The sequence below is a fragment of the Lipotes vexillifer genome, unplaced genomic scaffold (genome assembly GCF_000442215.2).
Source record: "Lipotes vexillifer unplaced genomic scaffold, Lipotes_vexillifer_v1.1 scaffold798, whole genome shotgun sequence".
Classification (NCBI taxonomy): Eukaryota; Metazoa; Chordata; class Mammalia; order Artiodactyla; family Lipotidae; genus Lipotes; species Lipotes vexillifer.
In genome coordinates this window covers 449,039-459,093 of record NW_006791593.1, presented here as the reverse complement: position 1 = coordinate 459,093, position 10,055 = coordinate 449,039, and the positions used below count along the sequence as shown (strand labels likewise).

Here is a 10,055-nt window from a genome sequence, read left to right as displayed (position 1 = left end):
TATGGTAGCCAAGTGTGGCTACTGAGTGCTTGAAATATGCTAATGAGACTGAGGAATTAAAATTTAATTTCACCTTATTTTATTTTAACTTTAATTCATTTAACTTTAAATAGCCACCCACAGCTAATGGCTACTGCACTGGACAGTACAGAGTTCAAATTCCAGCTCTGTGTATCTAGCTTATAACCTGAGCAAATGGATGTCACCATTTGGATTACTGTGACTCCCACCACCACTGCTGTTTCTGCCACTACAGAGGGGATGCCAGGACTCAGAGAGGTTAAAGAGTCTGTCCAGGTCACTGAACTAGTGCACCACAGAGTGGGATTTGTGTTTCCTGTTTTCATTCCTGCAGTGGCTTTCTCATTACCAAGTTAAGCAAGGGCCCGAATACCCCAGAAGGGCACGAAGAATCGTCTGTGCACTGAAAAATGAGTCTTCCACATATGTTTGTGATTAGTATTCACATTCATGTAGATTCCACAGTGATTAATAAAACAAAAATTTGTTTAAAAGCCTTACTGATTTTATAGTAGCTTTTTGTCATCATGCAGGTTCTTAATCAACAGATACTAAAAGTACAGCTACTATCATGTGAGGTATCTCAGGATCTTTTGACATTGAAAAGGCATCCTCATCTTCTTTGTTGAAAATGTCATTAACACCCCCTTCTTTTATTTATTTACTTTTGGCTGTGTCAGGTCTTGGTTGTGGCACGCGGGATCTTTCATTGTGGCGGGCAGGCTTCTTTCTAGTTGTGGTATGCGGGTTTTCTCTTCTCTAGTTGTGGCGCAGAGGCTCCAGAGCACGTGGGCTCTGTAGTTTGCGGCACACGGGCTCTCTCATTGAGGCATGTGAGCTCAGTAGTTGTGGTGCTTGGGCTTAGTTGCCCCGCGGCATGTGGGATCTTAGTTCCCTGACCAGGGATGGAACCCGCGTCCCCTGCATTGCAAGGCGGATTCTTTACCACTGGGGGTCCCCAACACCCCCTTCTTAAAACATAGTTAAAGAAAGAAATGGGATACATATCCACATACACAAAAGAGTTAAATACCAAGAGAAAATGGTGATGCAAGAGACCCCACAAACCAGTATATATTCTAGGTACATTTGCTAGAAACACAAACGGTGGTTTTTTTGTTTTTTGTTTTTTACCCAAGGGGGTTTATTTAAACTCAGCTAATAGAAAAGATCAATGTGTAATTTCCAAAAGGGTTCTTCAACAATCAGCAACTATGATAAATAAAGCTGAGTTTAGTTTTAAAAAACAAATTGCACACATTCAGAATAGATGAACAATGCTTTAAGGCAGATTTTGTGGAAGATTTCATAGTTTTAGAAGAGTGGTCCTGAATAGTGTGAATATAACCCAAAAGGTGCCCAGGAGGATCTATTGGGACGAGGAAATAAAATACTGCAACTCCTATACTGACTTTATCTTAAAAAAAAAGAAGCCAAGCTTCAATGATTATTTAATATATGTATTGACAGCAGTACCTGTATATGATTTAAATAAATAGACATCTATAGAGCATATACTCAAAATTTTTTTACTAACCAGACTGCATAATTTAAAATCTTTAGACATTTTTGTTTTAGAAGACAACAAACTCAGGATAAACCTGCGGTATGATGTGATTATTAAAAACAAGGCAAAAGTTGCATCATCTTAGCTACATTAGTTAGCTTTTCCCGTGTAACGAACCACCCCAAAGCAAGCTGGTTTACAACAATCATTTTTTACTATTTAGAACTTGCACAGTGTCGCTTGTTCTGATAATGTAAGAATAAGGGCTCTGAAAACTAAGTCTTATGAGGAAAGGTTGAGAGATTTGGCATCATGATGCTATGAAAAGAGAACATTCACAGGAAAGAGGAATATGTGTGTTAGACACTTACAGTCTTGATTTCTTATAGCTTAGATTCTAATACAGTTTATAGGGGAAGGGTAATATTTTAAATGGATGATCCCTTAAAGCAACAGAAATTAAAGCATTTTTTCTTTCTCTAATTGATTTCATAATTATAGAACTATATGATTTCACAGAGTTCCATTTGTGTGGAACGACACAGTCGACTAACATCAAAATTACTGGAAAATCCCAGAGGAGATGGATATATTCCATACTTATCAAGTTTTCTCATTTTTATCAAAGAATTGGCTGTTTCTCCTCTTTTTATGAGAAAAACAATACAGTCTTTGTTTCTATTTCTTTCCCCCCCTAATTCAGATTCTATAATCATAAATTCAAAATATGGGCAGATTTGAAAGTGGGTTATGAAGAAAAAGCTTTAGCATAAACAAAAGAAAGATGGAGTAAAATGTATGTCCGTCACTGCATGAGAAATGGTGTGACAAATACACGGTAATTTCGTCTAGAGAATGGTGGTAACTCAGAGCATTGCTGTCCACCTGAAAGAATATGTGAAGTGAAATATATTTAAAAGAAAACCCGTGCAAATGCAGTGTCCCTTCTGGATACAGCCAGAACAGTGTTCTGTTTGAATAATTTTATATCCTCTCCTAGAAATCAAATGTCTGCAAAGTTAAATCAAAATGCTATTTAAAAAAATCTATGCATTGTTTAAGAAACTATAGATCTAATTTATTGTAAGATTTAGAATTAAAATTTAAGATCATCCAATAAAGTAAATTTGAATAACCAATAACCTTGAAAATTTAGATCAATGATAAAATTTATATTTTTTGACTTTTAAACAAACAACAAACTGAGGCTGCAATGAAAACAGAAATGTCATTTCCTTCGGTAGCATTATTGGGAGAAAACTCAGAAATGACTATATCCCTACGCTAAGAGAATTTTTTTTTTTTTTTGTCAAGTAGTTAAAAAAATCAATCTATATGTTCCTCCACTTTTCTAGGCTCAAAGTTATTTTTTGCTGAGTGGTGCAAAACGGAAAATGGACATTTGCTTCTGGCACTGTGACCTTCCCCAGGCCCTGTCCATGCTGCCCTGTCTGATGCGGTGTATTTCTGGAACACACTTGTGATATAACCAGCAATCATTCTCCATAAACACTCAACTTGACAGCAAGTGAGAGTAAAGAAAAAGTCTCTCTTTCACATCAATGAAGAGTGCCACACTATAAACACATTTCCTTTTTTTGTAAGAGAGGTGATTTTTTAAAAAAGATTAATTATCTTTAAAAGATGGGCTATAGCTCAACACTGTTATTTTCCTTCTGGCTATACACATGAATACACTAATTTTTGTTTTAAAACCAATGGAGCTGATTTTTTAAAAGAAATCTATAGCTGTTCCATACGTTTTCCAGCTAAGACCCAGCATCAAACTTCCATATGTTTAAGAAAGCTATACCCTCCACCTGCGTACATACACACTCATACACATAAACACCCGATCCAACTCCACTGTTATCCACTGATGACTAAACCATTTGAGATAGGTTGGTGGGGGACAGGGGGGAAGGGGCTGGGGAGGATTTTTTAAATTTTTTTACAATAGGCACGCATAATATTTACTGAACAAGACGTTTTCCTCTGTATTCTTTTAGCATGTGGGGGGACTCATCTTATTTAGACTTTATATGGCATGGGTTACTCAGTTCGCAGCAGAGGCACCTGCAGCAAATTAATTTGTTGTAGCACATTAATTATCTCATAGCTTCTATTTAGGCTGCAGCTGTTGCTATTATGTTAATAATATTTTTTATCACCACTGTATACAACAGGTTATGGCAATAATAGAAATATCTCTTTTTATGCCCCCCCCCTCCCTGTTGTTTCCATGTTTCTGTGTCAGAAAGGAAGGCTGGAAGAAATTTAGGCAAATGAAGCCCCAAAGCACACTATAATTTTCTATTTCTGAACCGATTTGTGAGAGAATGGGTAACTGAAATTAGCAAAGAATCACCCCACACAAAGATGGCGCGTGCAGAATTTGTGAAAGCGAAAAAGAAGACGAAGGAGAAGCAACAGAGGGACGGAATACTGCAGTGCTGGGGTGGTGAGTGTTTGGATGGGGGCGGGGAAAATGCTGCAGTTTTCATGAAATAATAAGGTGGGGGAAAAAAGGCATACAAAGAGTAGGTTTTTCATTGTTTGTAAAATATAAACACAGATGAATTCTGTCTTTGGTTTGTTCATGCTTTTCACTCTGCACAGCAGGGATGTTCTTAAGAAGTTGCCCTCTGCGAAATTTCACTAAATGGGAACCGTGGACCCTGCATGATGGGATTATAATCACACCAGCCACTCCTTTTACATAATTTTTTGTTTAAGATCCAGTAAGACTCCCTGTTTTTAATGTATATAAAGCAATAGACCTGGATATGTCGATAAACTGAGGGTTTGTGTCCCTATAGCCTAGTGCAAACTAAAACAAAAAACCAGTGGTATCACATCTACAAATCTCAATGGATTCAAAAACAATATGAAAATTTTTAGCTGACAAGAACATGTCTGCTGCCTGCAGTCCCTGCAATAGCTCACCATGTTGCCTACTAACCGAAAGATCAAAAATTATCGATTTCATGGCGCTGCGTGCTCTGGAAAGAAAAAGCTACTTTAAAATTTGCATTGTTTAAGAAAGGAGTTAAAAGAAAAGAATCATTTTTTTCCTGAACACTTTGGAATGTGAAGATGGCTTGTTTTAATCTTATCCATGATTTACTATAATTCTATTATATTCAGCAGCTGGAGTCTAGAAATGATTTTTTTCGATGAATTTAGGATTTTGTCGCAGTATACATCTGCAGTCCCAGAATCCTCCGGTAAGTTAATCCTTCTTTCGATGGGAAACGCCTTTAACCTTCTTGTGAATGAAGTATCTGCAACCATTTTGAAATTTTTAATAGAGAGGTGTGTGTGTGTGTGTGTGTGTGTGTGTGTGTGTGTGTGTGTGTGTGTTTGGGGGAGGTATGTCTCCAAAGCATGATTTCTTAGCAATGCAGCGGTGTTTGTCTTAGTTCTTAGAAACATTGAGAAACATATACCTTTGTGCTCTTTGAATATGATGGACGATGTCTCCACTGCTTCTCCTTACACCTTCTATGGTAGCCATTAAAATGTACTTCCTTAGTATGGCAGAGACTCTTGTGTCAAGCCAATGAAGGCCTGGAGAACACATAACTCCAAGCATGAAAAGTGTGCCTGCCATAGCCGAAGCGGCCATGAACATAACTACCACTGCTGCTGCCGCCGCCAACACCATGGACATCGCCTCCCACCACCTTCACTGCCCCCCCTCGTGCCGCAGTGCACACCAGATGCAAGCTTTCCATAGTGGCTCTCCGCCGAATTTGCCCAGTGGGTTCCTAGATGACTTCTGTGTGTAAGAATAGCCAACCATGTAGTCTGACAAGAGGTATTTACAACGACTTAGTCTGTTCAGCTGGAAAGAAATCAAAAGATAACACTGAACCCTGAGATGATGGATTGCAAATCAAAAGCCCCAATCCATAAACAGCCCACTTGATGAACTGCTAAATGAAAAGCTGATTCTGATTTTTGTCCAGTGTTTGCAGGTTGTTGAAAAGAAATATTTTTGAACGAGCCTTCTTAGAGAGTCGGGAGTTATTGTTTATAAATGCATGGAATTTTATTTAGTCTTACCTTTCTGCTGGGGGAGGATTCTTCCCAAGGAGATTCAGATTGTCCACAAGAGACCACACCCTCGTTTCACTGTTTTCTACTGTTTCTGTTTCTTTTCAAGGAGGGCTTCTTAACAATTACAATTACACATTCATTTAAGGATCCTCATCAAAAGGAGCCAGGCATCCATTTCTCTCTAAAGGAAGCTCATTGTCTTGGTGTTCAATAAATGTTTAATTAGTGGATTTGATAGAGTTAACTGTCCCAAAAGAGAACGGGCCTTCTTTGCAACGCTGCCTTGATTAATGTTTCTGTCGGAAGTGCAAAAACAATCTGGGCATTTCTTTCTTTGCCTAAAGGTGATTCAAAAGTATGTGTTTTAGTGAAGGGACGCTGTGCCTTCAGGCTCCATGGAACCACTGCTCGATGTGCCAGTGGTCTGAAATCATGACAGGTAATACTTCCTCTGTTAAACCAGCTGGAGACACTTTTGGTTTCCAGGAACACAGCCTGAAATTTAGAACCATTTGTCCTCTGCAGTTTCACAAAATGGATTAATTCACGTCAAACCCAAGTGGCTAGCTCTAGAAGGAAAAGGTGTAAAAAGATAACCAAGTGTTTTTTATGAAATGTATTGCCCAAGGTCAATTTTTAAAAATCATTTTTACAAAATCACTTATTCCACCAACTCATCAGGTATTTTCATGCTTGCATTTCTTGTTGGTTTAATGTTAATATTTGTCTTCATTTCAGAGAAGTTATTCATCTCATATTTTTGGTGAGGCAATTGGAACAATTTCTATCTTGGGGATAAGCAAATAAAAATTCTGAGCAACTTGTTAAATTCAACTAATTCGTCTTAGTGCTAGTCACCCAGTAATTCTTCCGTACACTTAGATGTGATGGGAAAAATAGCTTGCTGCATTGTTGCAAATTTTACATTTCCTTTACTAACATGTGTTTGCTTAAAGTATTAACTAGAGATTTTAAATATTAATTATAAATTTAGATTAAGATATCTAAATTATAGAAAAATGCTTCAATTATTTTGGCATCTAAATAGAGAAATACAAACATAGAAGAGTTTTTAATCCTTTAGATGTTCTAATGGTGCAGATATTTCTTAACCAGTTTTAATAGTGTGCCTTATTCAGCAAAACAAAACCAAAACTGAACATAGAAAAAGGAAACGTCTGTTAAAAAATTACTCTGATATTTATTAGTCATCTTATTTTAAATATATGACTTAAATCAACTGCATATTCTTTAACTCTGTATATAAACATTAAAATTGGGGATCAGTACCTGAAAAAATGCCATTTACACTTTTAAGTTTATATTAGAAACACTGCTTTGATGAAGTATCTTTTTCCTTTCGATCTGTTCGAATTATGACCAGATGGTTAACTGCAACCATCCTCTACTCTTAATTCTACAGAACTACTAGCAAAGACACAAATGAGAAAGTCATTGTAGACAATGGATCTCACTGAACATCATCTTAGTCTGTGGACTTTTCCCACTGCAGGGCCCCACATATCCTATGGTGATAGACAGCTGTTAACATTACCACGGCATATCATGAAATATCTTTAAGATAGGGGAAAAAATTGAATTGTTTAAAGAACATGTTGCCCCTGAAGCATAGCTATGCGTAAAACTACATAACCTACTCCATGAGTGAATGAGTAAGAAGGTTTCCTGCCTGTACCTATGTATAAAGACCTATTGTTTGCATGCATTAATTACAGAGATAAAAGCCTCAAGATAACTTTGTTGCTTTTTGTACTCTCTCCATTGTTTTGGAGGAAAAATAAGCATACAACAACAGACTAGAGAAAGTGAATCGATCATAGTTTTTTCAGCTTTGACAAATGCCAATCCTGCTGGATTACAATGGAGACATTTCCAAGGTAAATGAAGAACCAACTTCAACCTAATAAGACGAATTCGAAAATGTTTTTGAAGAATAGAAAATGCGTTTTTAAAAATTAGAAGCTGCCTAATCGATAGCTCTTTCCATAAACAACATACTTGGATTTCTTAAATAAGTGATACCCTATAAATGCACCTCCTCCAAAGAAAAATCCTCGGCCACCACCACAAAAATCTATTGATACTTAGTAACAAAGTGGAACCAGATGAAAATGGAATCTGTAAGAATTAACCTAGTTGGCAGGGCTCTAGAGCTAGTCCATTTCTATCAGTCATTTGTTCACAGTAGGGACTCATCAGGACTTGTTGAATTGCGGGCTAGGCGCCTATCCTAACGCAAGTTCACAGCCTTCGGGAGTGGGGAGAACCGGCGGCTCAGCCGGGTACTTCATTTCCAGATTCGGGGTGAACAGCCGGTAGGGATGCGGGATCCACGATCCGGACCGTGGGGGGCGGCTCTGGGGCTCTTGGCCCGCCTCCTGCAGCTAGCCTGGGGCCCAGACCGCAACTACGGCGGAAGCACGAACGCGCCGGGGTCCCCTGACCGGGAGCCGGGCGGCGGCGGCGGCGCCCAGCAGCGCCCGGAGCGGGCGGGCCCCGACCTCATTCCCCGCGCCGCCGGCGCGGCCCCGGCCCCGAACTTCCGCTCTCCCGGGACCTGTGCCGCCTGGCCCGCTCGGCCCCGGAGGGCCTGGGTCCCGATGCCGCCTCCCGCGAGCAGCGGGCAGCGCGCGGCCAGCCCCGCGTCCGTTCTCACGGCCCGGGGCACGCGCGAGGCGGGGACGTCGGGCTCGGGACAGTGGAGAGTACCAGCGTCGTCCTCCCCCCAGCCTACCCCGGCTCGCGGGGGCCCCCGGCCTCCCCGACTCGGACCACGGCGCCTTCGCGGGCCGCTCCCCGGCCTCCCCGCCTCGGACCACGGCGCCTTAGCGGGCCGCTCTCCGGTTCCGCACAGCGGGTCAGCCGCCGGCCTCTACCCCGGACAGCGTCCGGAGAGCACGCGTGCGCCCCGCCCCTGCCCCGGGCGGGCAGACGGCGGCGGGCTGCTCAGCAGCGCGGGGACTACTTTCCACCGCCCCCCCGCGCCCCGCCCCTTGTCCTCGCGCGGCGGAACGCTTCGCGCTGCGCCGCTGGCGGCAGGATACAGAGGCTCCTGCGCGACTTATAAGAGGTCCTTGTGCGGCGCCATTTTAAGCCTCTCGGTCTGTGGCAGCCGCGTTAGGCCGGCCCCGGGAGCGGAGAGCGAGGGGAGGCGGAGACCGAGGAAGGTCCGAGGAGCAGCTCCGATCCCCGTCGAGCCGCCACTGCAGGCCGAGGACGGTCGGACTACCGCGGCGGGAGGAGCCTGTTCCCCTGAGGTGCTTGGGCGCTCCTTTCCTTACCCTTCTGGGGCTGCTCCCACTCCCGCTTCGGAGCCAAACTTCGTCGCGGGCGCGCGGTCCCGGCGGCGGCTGGGAACCGGGCCCAGCGCAGCCCAGAGGCCCCGGGTGGGGAGCGGGGGTTGCGGGCTGGGGACGCCGGAGAGGCGGCGGAGGCGGGCCGCGCTCGGGGGGTGGAGGGCGGCGGCCTGGCCCGGTTCCGGTCGCGCCGCTCCTCGGGGCCCCGGGGGGCACCGCTTTCGGGGAGGGGGCGCCGCGAGGGCGCGTCCTGGAGCTCGGATGGCCGGCGGGGTGTGGGGGGGGAGTGCTGTGGTTTCTGTCCGGGGCTCCGGTCGCGGCTGAGTTTGGGGGAGGGACCCTGCGCCTCGGGATGCGCCGGGGTGGGGGGCGGGGTGGGGACGGGGGACTCCGCCTTCCCGGCCTCCGCGGGGAGTTGGGGTGCGGGCGCTGGACCTGGGACGCCACCCGAGGTCCCATCTCCAGGTTCCCCCCCTTTCGTGCTTAAGGACGGACTGTTAAGAGGATCGTTAGTTGTTGTTGTTGTTTTTTAATGCCCTGCCGGCGTGAGTGCGCTTGTTTAAATCGAAGCAACTTTAAACCTTAGAGGATCCAAACTATTACTGCAGACGGTGCGATGCGCCAGGAGGGTTTGCACAGATAAAAATCCGTATCTTGCACGTATATTTTCTTGTACGGTGCAGGTGGGTGAAAGCGGCGTGCAAGGGAGGTCCTGGGAAAAATAAGGGCGAGGGCGACTGGCTTACTGGCTCTTATCAAGTGACCCATGGGATTCAGCCTCTCACTGCTTCGAGAATTTTGTTCGTGGAAATTCTTTATTCAGATAGTTTCATGGCAGCTAGGCTTGATTTTGAGAACACTTTCCAGCGGGGTGAATTTTTCCCTCGCTACGAAATTGCCCGAAGGAAATTCAAGCGTTGCAACTTCGTTCCGTGTTTTGTCTGGGGAGAGGACTTGGAACAGAGACTTTCGAAGTTCAGTTCTTACAGCCCGCTTCTGAATCCGCTAAACTTGAAAGCTTTGGCGGTCGGATGTAGTTGTTTCCTTCGTTTTCTGTTCCCTGTTGGAGGGAGCATTGTCTCCTACTTTGTATCTTCCAGACATCTGTGGTCTCCCCTCCCCCCCGAGTTTGTGAGTGGTGAATGAAG

General features: G+C 43.9%; 1 protein-coding gene across 4 annotated transcripts in view; it reads left to right on the top strand.

Moving 5' to 3' along the window:
• The first annotated feature begins 3,959 nt into the window (after positions 1-3,959).
• The window catches only part of LOC103078301 (catenin beta-1), a 50,677-nt gene continuing 44,581 nt past the window's right edge, over positions 3,960-10,055 (top strand). For 2 of the 4 annotated variants that reach the window (XM_007464468.1, XM_007464467.1), the window contains exon 1: positions 8,649-8,868. The gene's annotated coding sequence lies outside the window, so the exon portion shown is untranslated. Of the gene's footprint in view, positions 3,990-4,678; positions 4,756-8,648; positions 8,869-10,055 lie in introns of those variants that run through there. The other 2 variants (XM_007464469.1, XM_007464470.1) reach the window with 2 other exon arrangements.